Source organism: Mus caroli, chromosome 14, assembly GCF_900094665.2.
Source record: "Mus caroli chromosome 14, CAROLI_EIJ_v1.1, whole genome shotgun sequence".
Taxonomy (NCBI): domain Eukaryota; kingdom Metazoa; phylum Chordata; class Mammalia; order Rodentia; family Muridae; genus Mus; species Mus caroli.
In genome coordinates, this window is record NC_034583.1 from 57,605,830 (window position 1) to 57,617,562 (window position 11,733).

At 43.6% G+C, this 11,733-nt stretch overlaps 1 non-coding gene across 1 annotated transcript; it reads left to right on the top strand.

Moving 5' to 3' along the window:
- The first annotated feature begins 1,074 nt into the window (after nt 1-1,074).
- LOC115029291 lies at nt 1,075-1,211 on the top strand. Its single transcript, XR_003834866.1, has one exon. It is a non-coding gene; the product is annotated as a small nucleolar RNA SNORA48 (small nucleolar RNA).
- Nucleotides 1,212-11,733: the final 10,522 nt, after the last annotated feature.

The following is an 11,733-nucleotide window of genomic DNA, read 5'->3' on the forward strand; positions in this document are numbered from 1 at the left end:
CAGGTACCTGTATGGAGTAGAGACTAGACACAGGAAAGCCACATGTCTCGGCAAGGACTGTATATCCCCCATAGGCACATCAAACAATGTGCTCCCTCGGGCTTCTCTGACTCCACAGGCCAAGTAATCCCTATTCCTTCACTTTGTTCTGTTGCTGTTATTTATACATGTGTATGTGTATATGGGTATGTATGTATGTATGTATGTATGTATGTATGTACGTATGTATGTGGAAACCTTGATTACTGTTCCTTTGGTGCTGAGACAGAATCTCCAACTGGCCTGGGACTCATCAAGTAGGCTGAACTGCACAGCTAGGGAGCCCCAGGGACCCTCTTCTTTCATCTTCCTGGGACTGAGATTACAAGCACAAAACACCATGCACAACCTTTATAAACCAACACACAAGAATCTTTTTCCCCTTTTACATAGTTTCTGGGGATCGAACTCAGATCTTCATGCTTGCACGGTGAGCACTTTACCAACTGAGCCATCTCCTAGGCTTTTATTTCTTTTTAAATTTCTTCACTGTTTTCGGACTAAAATATATTTAGATCTTCTTTGTACAAGTCTTACAATAAGTGGTGAATTGCCACAAGGCAGAAAAGCATTCTGTTTATCTCTACATTACCACTCCTGTGGTGGTTTCTGACACATATTAGGTTCTGGGTAGATATTTGGAATGATAATGCTGAAAAAATAGGAAGGGGAAAAACAAATCTGAGAGTCTTAGTTAGAGTTATTGCTGTTGTAATAAAACCCTATGACCAAGAGCAAATTGAGAAAAATAGAGTTTATTTGGCTTATATTTCCACATTCATTGTCCATCATTATTCTTTTCTGGGGGAAGTCAAGACAGGAACTCAAACAGGGCAGGAACCTGAAGGCAGGAGCTGAGTTGGAGGCCATGGAAGAATGCTGCTCACTGGCTTGCTCATCATGGTTTTCTCAGCCTACTTTCTTATAGTACCCAGGACCACCAGCTCAGGAATGGCACCACCCACAATGAGCTGGGCCCTCCTCCATCAATCCCTGATTAAGAAAATTCAATGCCCCCACCCCTACACCCATCTCCTCCCCTGCAATGGGCAAAAGGACATCTTGGTGTTGGGATTGCTTTTATATCAGTCAGGGACAGAGTAGGTCCTTTGTTCATCCAAGCTTGATGCCTGACTTGGTGGCCAAAGCTGTTTTATGCCTAGGACACACACAGAAAAAAAGCAAATCAAATCCAGGCAGTGTAGCTGCCACTGAGGTCTACATTTGGGGGGGACAGTTGCTGGGACTATGTGGATGTCTAGGGGTTGTGCAGAATTGGCCCCATCTCTGACTGGCTGTGGCAGTGCTCTGGAGAGCTGGTCCCATTTCTCACTCATTGTGGTGTGAGGCAGCACTCCAGGGAGAGCAGGTCCTGTGCCTTGCCTAGGCAGCACAGTGGAGCTGGCCTTGGTGGCAGGGGTGTGTGAGTGAGCCATCCCTTGGGGATGAATGTAGGAAATCTGATCCCATCACTTGTCTGCCATGGGGTGACATGGGCACAGAGGTGATACCCAACCCCCTTGTCCTCTGAGGTGATCTCAAGAGCTGAAAAGGAATGAGCTGGCCCTGGTCCCTTGCAGACAGAGCCACTCAGGAGAGTGGGCCCTGCATTTCACTTGGGCAGCACAGCAGTGCTGGCCCTAGTGGAGGGGGCACAGATGAACTGGCCCCTGGGCATGAGCACAGTCGGACTGATCCTGCTTCTCATGTGCCCTGAGGTGACATGGATGCAGAGATGATGCCCTTCCCCCACAACTTGCAGTAGTCAAGAGAGCTAGCCCAGCCCCTCATAGGCTGGAGAACTCTTTAAGAGAAAGAGCCCCACGTGTGTTGACTGGGCAACACATTGGACCTGACTGTGTGTGGATGCAGGTGAGCTGGCCCCAGGGACGTGAGAGCAGGAGAGCTGAACCTTGGGTGGCCTAGCAGGAGCAGTGCTGGAGAGCGGGGCCTGGTGGTGGGGATAATGGGCTGACCAGCTCAGCTACCACCTAGGCTTAGATCAGGGCTCTGAATTGGCCCACCTCAAAATCTATATCATCTGCAAATGGTTGGGATGCGTGAAAGGGCCAGTCCCGCTGTCCAAAGCTGCAGGATCTCCATGACACAGGGCAACAGCAGGATAACTGGAAAGAATGCAGGAGAGGATTCAATATTAATGGTGTCACAGAAGCCAGAGATCTGGAACCAGGCCACTGACTCACGGCAGTGAACATTTGCAAGTGAAGATGTATAGACAGCAGAGAGACACACAGTTTGTTCCAAACTGTGACATGCTACAGCTTCAGCAGTGAGGTGTTTCTATGCTTTGGTTTGTTTGTTTGTTTGTTTGTGTGTTTTTTATTGGGAGGCTGAAAGGACAGATATGAAGGAACAGGGAGATAAGTGGGCTTGGGGTGCATGATGTGAAACTCACAAAGAATCAATAAAAAAAAAAGCCTTGCATCCAGATCTGACAGAGGCATATTTTCCAATGGAAGGCCTCTCCTTCCTGATAACTCTAGCTATGTCAAGTTGAGATAAAACTATCTGAGAGAGAGAGAGAGAGAGAGAGAGAGAGAGAGAGAGAGAGAGAGAGAGAGAGAGAGAGAGGAGAGTTTAAAGGCTGTAAGTGATATATAAACCTAGGAAGTTTTCAAATGAATGGGCACTCTTTTTTTGTAGATAAATAATGGCTGATGCTGTTTGGAGAGGTGAATCACTTTGATGAACATGCCTGGCTGCTCTATGATTCTTCCTGTGGGCTTTATACACGGTGTCTACAGAGAAACCTGAGGGTCTGTCTGAGCTTTCAACACAACCTTTCCAAAGACAAGACCCTGAACCTGAAGGGTGAGGTGATGGCTCCAAGGCTGCCTGGACATGTGATTGGCTGAGGATTTGGTTAGGCTGAGCTGTCTCTTCATGTGTGGTTAGTACTGTGAATACTTGTCAGGATACAGGGCAAGGAAAACCAAAACTGTTTCCAGACTGTGTGAGGACTCACCAGAAGAGGACCAGCCATGAGGACTCATCAGAGGAGCCTCAGCCCTGTAGTTCTATAGATACTGGCCTTTAAGTTTCACCTTTATTTTCTCTAGTGGTCATACTGACTTGGCAGATAATCAAATCTCCACGACCATCAGAAACATGATTTATGTAAGATGCTGGTGAGGTTGGGGGAAGGATCATATTGACTTTCATATGCTTTATAGTACAGGCTGGGAGATAGCCTAGAAGACAGGAGACTAACACCCCACTTGGAGGCTTCTAGGCATTAGTGGTGGAATTTTGTTAGTAGTTTCCAAACACTGAATTCTTAAGCCCAAAGAGAGAAACTTACCTTAAAAATATTTCAGCTCAGTTGGTAGAATGCCCAGCTAGAATGTATGCATATATGAAGCCCCGAGTTTGTCCCTAATTCAACATAAAAGCAGACATGATGGTACATGTCTATAGTTCCAGTATGTGGAAAGATGGAGGCAGGAAGATCAGAAGTCCAAGGTCCTCTTTAGGTACATTAGCCAACTGGAGGCCAGCTTGGGCTACATGACATCAAATACTACTACTATCGCTACTACTGACACCAAATCATATCCTTCCTTCCAGTCTGATTTAGACCTCCATATGGTAGGTAGTCCCTTCATCTCTTGTGGGAACATTCTAAGACCATCAGTGGATGTAGGAAACCTCTGATAGTACTGGCCTCTATACAACAATGTGATGCAGCATCAGCTAATCTGATAACTGTGACTACCGGGGTGGGTAGTGTATACAGCATGGATACCCTGGACAAATGGCGTGGGTGATTCATACCCTGGGCAAGGCACAGTAGGGTGTTGTGAGGCTTCTTCATGCTGTTAAGAATAAGGTGCAATTAACTTTTAAAAATATTTTTGTTTCATTTATTATTAGTGTATAGAGACACACCATGGTCCACTTTCGGAGATCAGCCAACTTCATGGAGTTGGTTTTCCCTTTCTACCTTCACGTGGGCTCCAGGCATCACACTCGAGTCATCAGGCTGGTAGAGCGAGTGCTTCTACCTGCGGAGCCATCTCACCAGCTCCCCGTGAACAATGTAAACTGAATGCTTTAGTCCTGGAAGGTCCACGTACAGTCTTCAGATCACAGTTGGCCTTCGTCTCCCTAAAACTGGTAAGTGAAACTACGAACGAAGAGAAGGGGGGTACTGTAGCTTTAATTTGTAGAGATGAACTTAGAAAAAGTTGCAAGCAGTTGCAATTTGCTTCTGATACCCTCCCTGTGCCCCCAGTCAGTCTGCATGCAACAGTCCTCTTCCCAGGTCTCTTAGGCTTTCTCTTTCTATTCTATCAATGCATCTTTATCCTCTCGTCCTCAAATTGTGGAGTAAAATTTCCGTCATAGAAGTCCATCCAACTAGCCTTCATTCTATGTTTCTCATATTCAAATTTATCTTTTGTGACGCATTTTAGCCTCTCCAGATCCACTACTACCTCAGTTTACCTTATATTAGCAAGGTCCTAGAAAATCTTAAGGATGCATATGCTAGCTTGTACAGAGATCAGGACTACTAGGCAGCTGTTCCAAGCTCTCAGGAAGACCAGTAAGGGCTTCACTGGAGACCACCTGTGGTGTGAATGAATCTCTAGTTGGCTGGAAACCCAGAGAGGCAGAGCAGAGCTGTCTGGCCCTATAGAGTGTTTGAGAGTTAGAAAAAGTTTTCCCAAGTCCCTTCAATTTCACCACACATACTCTAAGCCATTCCATCTCTATATATGTTTGGCTCAGATAGGAGGATGACTCAAAATCAACTTCAAATCAAACCTAAAATACTCCTTTGGCTTCCACAACAGCCTCTGAAATGCTGAATTTCCTTCCTGGGAAAGTATGTTTGCCTGTGATAACAGAACTTCATTAAATGCCATGATCGCCACCCTTCTAATTCACCCTAGCTCATCACGCTCTCATGCCCTCTGCTCTAAACACACCTCACCCACAGCCTGTCAAATGGTAACGCTCTTGCTAGCTGGTTGGTTTGTTCTCAGTCTTAAGTGCACACATCTACCATATTCTTCCTCTGCCCTCTATCTTAGTCTATCCAAAGGGCGTGCTTCTCACACCACCACACTTTAAACATCGTGCACGCCAGCAGCATATTCTCTCCATAAGCTTCACGCTGCAGGTGGAGGCAGAGCTAACTGTCTTTCCAATACCAAGCTGAGCTTCCCAGTCCTTCACACCTCTTGGGTGAGCAGGCTTTCAGAGAATAGCTGGAATCCTGCCCCTGGGAATCAGCAAGAGCCTTTGAATGCCAGTGCCCTTCCGGTTCCCTATCAGATGTTGCTTCCAGAGGCTAGACAGTTTTTACTCACCAGCTCATCAGAGTCTTATACCCTGGAGAGGCTTTTAAAAATAGCCATCTCCTGCAAATTAGAGAATTAGGATTCAGCTCTGTTTTGTTGCCGAGGTGCAGAGCAGATGCCTCTCGGCTGATGCTTCAGTCGAGTTGATTTGTTGTCTCGTCTCGAGGCAGGCTGCTGCTCACAGAGCTCTTTCTGTAGCTGCTTGTTTACCTGTTGAATGCCTTCGCTCAGACATGTTTTGTGGGATGACATATTCAGGTATATCCAGCTGCAGAGACTTCAGACAGCTCTTTCTCCTGCATTCAGTGCTGTGAGACCCCCAGTGGGAGACAGTGACGCCATCTAATGACATTTTCTCCTTATTGATTTGATGGGAACACCTGGCCTGTGTCTGCAAGATGGAGAAATAGGGTGCAATTACTTTCTGATGTTCAGCAGAAAGCTGGAAAATTCTTGCTAATGTTTAGGCTCGTTGACTCTTTCTTTCCAATGAATTTATTTTTATGGTCAGTGTTTCTCTCACAAGGAAATTTCATCTAAAACCCATTTGTCCTCTTATATTTTAAATGACAAAATTGAATCCTTTATTCCTTCCTCTAGCTCACACATTGTTAAGTGGTAACATGCACTTGGATAAACTATTTGTTTATATTTGATAATAATGCAGGCCCCCAGCTATTTCCAGAAATTTTAGAGAGATACTATTTAGCATTCGGGGGTCTGTCAGTGAGACATCTAAGATGTGTGGAGCCAGGGTCTCTGTTGTCCTTTACAGGAACTGAAGGACGATCCAATGATACAGCCTTGTGAGGAAAGATGATGAAGTTGCAGGTTTGGGAACCACAATGGATTGATTGCACAGTGAGATTAAACAAACAGCCTGTTGCCCAAGATGGAACCTGGGCCCCTCCTTGTTACACTAGTTGGATGGTAAGCAAGGCAGACTTCCTAATGGGCAGGGGCAGGGACCCAAGAAAGCACAATGGTCATGAAAGTATGGCGGGTATCAATAAAAAACATCAGGACCAAGAAACTGCAGTGCACCCAGGACCATAACGTTACTCAGGAACATGTCAGTTACATTCCGTGGTGACATACAATCTGCAATACATATGACATATGTGGTGCTATATATAGATTCACATACTCAATTATGTCCTTCTGAATAGAAAATATAGAACAAGGGAAAACCTATGGAGAATAAGCCATTGTACATTGCTAATGAAAGTGGCCAGTCTGAAAGGTAATGTAACTGGAATTTCTGATTTTTTTAAAGGATTGATCAAGTTTATTTTTTCATTAATTAATTAATTTACTTACTTTACTCCTGATCAGAGATTCCTTTCCCCTCCTCTCCTCCCAGTCCCTTTCTCTCTCTTCCCCCTCCCTATGGCCGGTCTTCCTTTGTCCTCAGAGAAGAGGAGAACTCCCATGGATATCAACTCACCCTAGCATATCAAGTCATAGAAGGAATGGGCACATCTTCTTCTACTGAGGCCAGACAAGGCCTTCCAGTTAGGGGAAAGGGATTCAAAGACAGTCAACAGAGTCAGAGACAGTCCCTGCTCCTGTTGTTAGGGGTCCCACATGAAAACCAAGCTTTATATCTGTTACTAAGGCAACTTAGGTCTGTCCCATGCATGCTCTCTGGTTGGTGGGTCAGTCTCTGTGAGTCACGATGGACCCAGATTAATTGAGTCTGTAGGCTTTCTTGTGGTATCTTTGACCTCTCCAGATCTTTCAATCCTTTCTCCCCCTCATTCACAAGATTCCTCCATCTCTGCCTATGTTCTGGAAAAAGTTAGAGAACAGAGAAATTGATGTTTTCTACTGTTAGTTGGGGAGGAGAGTTGAATAGGCAGAGTGAGGAGGAGGGCTGTTCCCTGTGGTTCTGTGATAACAACTATGTGTGTGGTGTGCACCAAACCACAGAGGAAGGGTGTTAAGTCACTTTTCTCAAAAATTTTTGACAAAATACCAGGTAACAACAAGTTGGAGGGAAGAGTTTATTTTGACTTGTGGTTAAGGGTACGGTCCATCACAGCAGGGAAGGTAAGATGGCATGAGTGTGTGCCTGTTCACATAGCATCTTCAGCATGGAAGCAGAGAGAGGAGAAAGCTGGTCTCACATAGCTTTCTCCATTTTATTCAGCAGGGTCCATGGAATGGTGCTGCCCACATTTACAGTAGGCTTTCTCATCTCAATTCACTTAATGTAGAAAATTCATCACAAACATGACAGAGGCCTATTGCTATGGCCATTCGAAATCCTGTCAAGCTGGCCACTAAGGTTGACCATCACATCAGGCAATGCCCGAAGTGAATGCTAATGTGAACCAATGACCTTGGGTGATGTCATATTCACGAATTTATAACAAATGTGCCATTTTGGGAGCTTGAGAGGTGCCTCAGTGGGGTTAAGAGCACTTTCTGTTCTTGCAGAAGAGTCTTGATCCATTCCTAGACCCCACATAGTGGCTCACAACTGACTGTAACTCAGGTTCCTGGGGATCCAATGCCCCCTCTGGCTTCTGAAGGAACTGCACCCATATACTGCACATACATGCACGCAGGCAAACAGTTATACACATGAAATAAAAGTAAATAAGATCTTGTTAAAAATGTGACACTCTGATGCATGGCGTTACAGAGAGAAGATTCCCCATGTATGAATATGTGGTGCAGGGTGAATGGGAACTTTATTTTGTGCTTGTTTGCTGTGCACATAAGACTTTTCTAGAAAGTCTCCTTTTGTAAAACAAACAAACAAACAAACAAACAAATAGAAGTACTTAGCATGTACTATATAAAAGCTTATAAAATGAATTTTAATTTTGTATATAACACCAAGGGAAGAAAAGCCATCTGGGTAAGAATAAAGGACACAGCAATCAGAGGGACAGGAAGAGGTTTAAAGCTGAGGAACACTAAGAGAAACAGAAGTCTGGGAATTGAGTTGTATAAGGTATGGATTAGGCATTAACCCTTATTTCTGCTTCTCCTGCCTCCTGGGCCACTCCCACTTTCATTTAAAGAGCAAGGTTGCTGCTGCTGTTAGTATAGCTACAGACTCAGGCTTCTACATTATCTAACACCTCTGCCCACTGCTTAGGTGTCCCCAGAAGGGATCAAGGTCTTCCAGAGTCTATCATTCTCGTGACCTTAGGAGGAGCCAGCAAGCCAGACTTACATGGGCCCCAGATCCCCCCAGTGCACAGTACTCTGGCTTCACCCATGATGTATTTTTTTCAGGAGTCAGGGGCCTTGTGGATAGGCCGTAGACTCTAGTGAGGTGAATCCCTAGAGTGCCTAGAGCCATAAGCCAGGGAGCTCAAAGCAACAGAAACTCTTTATCCTTTAGATCCGGAGGCTATGAATACAAAATAGATACCAACAAGGCTGAAGAGAATCTTTCTGCATCCCCTTGCCTCCAGCTTACAATTGCTGGGATTGCAAGCATGCAGCACAATGCTGGGTTTATGCAATGCTAGGCGTCCAACCCAGGGCTTCTTAAATTTCAGGCAAACAATTTTCCAACCTAGTGACATCCTCAGCCCAAGAATTATTTTTCTTATATTCTGATGGTAGCCACAAGTCTTAGCAATCCTTTGTTTAAAGACACGTGACTCCGGTCTGCTCTGCTTCTTGCCACCTGGTGTCTCCTCTGATCCCGTGTGTCTGATTCCCCTTTTTATAAAGGCACCAATATTACTGAATTGTGATCTAATTACAATTGGGTTATATCTACTGACAACTTATTTCCAAATGTAGTCACACTGAGACTAAGAGTTATGTCTTCGATACATTTTGGGTGAAAGAGTCAGTTCATTTAAATAGTCTAGTTGAATGAACTTTGATCATAGTTTCTTTACACATGTCTTCTTGATTCTGTGCTATCTTAAGAATAACAAGTTTAAGCTAAGTTTAAATGTTTCCCTTAAGATTCATCTCAAAATATTCTTCCCTTTTTGTTAGTGGGTCATGGTTACCAGTTGTTTGTAATCTTTAGGAGGCAACACAATGCCTTGAACAAAGTTGTTGCTTTTGTTTCAATGAAGATGTTGTGTTATTTTTGTTAAATTTTGTTTCTTTCTGTGGTTAGATATTCTGATATATCACTGCTGACTCTATTATTGTTTTGCCTTGTCACTGGTTTAGAAAGTCTTTGCACTGGAGTAAGAACTACTCCATCAATAAAGGTTTCCTTTGTCTATTGTCTTCTTCTTCCTTCTCTAGAGGATCATGGTGGGATAGAGGAATGCTTTCCAAATGGTTGGTCCTTTGTTCAAGCTCATATGTCTAGCAATGCATCTACTCTCTTTGAGAATGGGGTATTATTTAGAGAGCATTTTCATGTTAGAAACTCCAAAGCAAGAGTTGTGGGAAAAGGATTTTTTTAATAATAATAAATTTTTATTAGATATTTCTTTATTTACATTTCAAATGTTATTCCCTTTCCTGGTTTCCCCTCTGAAAACCCACTATCCCCTCCCCCATCCCCCTGCTTACCAACCCACCCACTCCCACTTCCTGGTCCTGGCATTCCCCAACACTGGAGCATAAAGCCTTCACAGGACCAAGGGCCTCTCTTCCCATTGATGACTGACTAGGCCATTCTCTGCTACATATGCAGCTGGATCCATGAGTCCCACCGTGTGTACTCTTTCTTAACAAGGCATTTCATAAGCATAGATACCCCTCTGGCCTTATTCTAGTCATTGCTCAAGCATTGTCAAAGGAAAGGTGTTTATTCATGGGGGTCTGCGTGGGCAGACCTATGTCCAGGCCTCCAAAGTTCAAATTAGTCTGCACTTACCTAAATTGAGTCTTTGATCAAGAAACAAATGGTTTGAAGTTTAAAGCCACCATGATGAAGAGATCATCATAACAAAAATAGGTGTTTATTCTTAAGAATAGTGTGGAAGGCCAAATTATAAGCATGACAGACACTGTTCTTTCATTCACAACCAAAGCCTTTGAAATAACCAGAAAGTATTTCCCACCACTGAGTTCTTTACTGGTGGTATACTTCATGAAACAAAATTTATTTTAGTAAAGTTTTATTTTATAGTCTTAAAAAACATTTATTTCTTTGGGGGGGTAGAATAGGAGTATAACACACACAAACACACAAGTGGAGGTCAGAGGACAACTTGCAGGAATCTTTTCTCTTCTCCCATCATGTGGATTCTGAGAAAATATCAAGTCATGGAGTCAGGAATTCTTAAACTGAGAGTCAGGTAAAGTAGACAGAGAGGACTTCCCAAGCATCAGCCAGCATTTGAAGATCTTTGCTCCACACAGATCCTTGTCCAAAAAAGACGTCTGTCTGACCTAAGTGGTTAAGCTGGGAAAAACTTTGGGTTTGTTTTCCACTACCACTTAAAACTGTGTGTAATGGTGCACACCTGCCCATTACCTGGGAGGTGGAGGCAGGATTAGAAAATCCAATCTTTGGTTTTATAACAAGTTTAAGGTCATATTGGAAACATGGGACTCTCTCTAATATTTTTTCAACTAAGATATTTTTAAAAGAGAATTAAATGCTAAACAAACAAGAGCCATATGAGCAAACTGTAAGGAGCATCAATTCTAGGAAAAAACCAACAGTGATAATGATATGATAATGAAGCGTATGGAGCTATAAAACCAAGCATCAGTGTATTATATAATGACGGTCTGAAGAACCTTGTGGATGGGGTGGAATGGAGGCTTGAAATGGAAATGTTCTAAATTCCTTCAGTTCTTAGGGCAGCTAAAGAGACAAAGTATTAGATACCTAGAAATGACCGAATACCTGCTGAAAATGATATAAACAGAATACTTAACTCCAAACTTGATGAGCGGTGGGAGAATTGCTTAATGTCTTTGTATCATTGGAGATGGCCAACAAATGTCTTTGGGAGGTACCATTCCTTAGGCAGAAGGCCTTGGCTGTGCACGCATTAGTTTCTCTCTGCCCTTGTCTTCTTGACTCCTTGTCTTCTCCTGCCTTGACTTCTTGACAATCCCCACAGGGGACTTCTCTGTGAGAATCTGGAACTGTGAGCTGAAATAAGCTCCTTCTCCCCTAAATTGCTTTTTGTGAAGGTATTTTATCACAGGAACTGAGCTGAAACCAGTACAGTAAGATGACTTGGTTCATTCAGAAAATTCTGCTTTGAAACTCTATAGTAGTGCAGAGGTGCAGAATGGACCAAATAAGCCCCACTGCTGTACAGTGCAAGTCTTTTCCTCCATTTTTACAGACAAATAGCTTGCATGCCCATCTCAGACTCTCCAGAGAGTCTGTATTAATTGATTTGGAACCAGATTCCATTACCACAATTAAAAAGAAGCCAGGAGTTATTCTGTGTAGCCATAATTT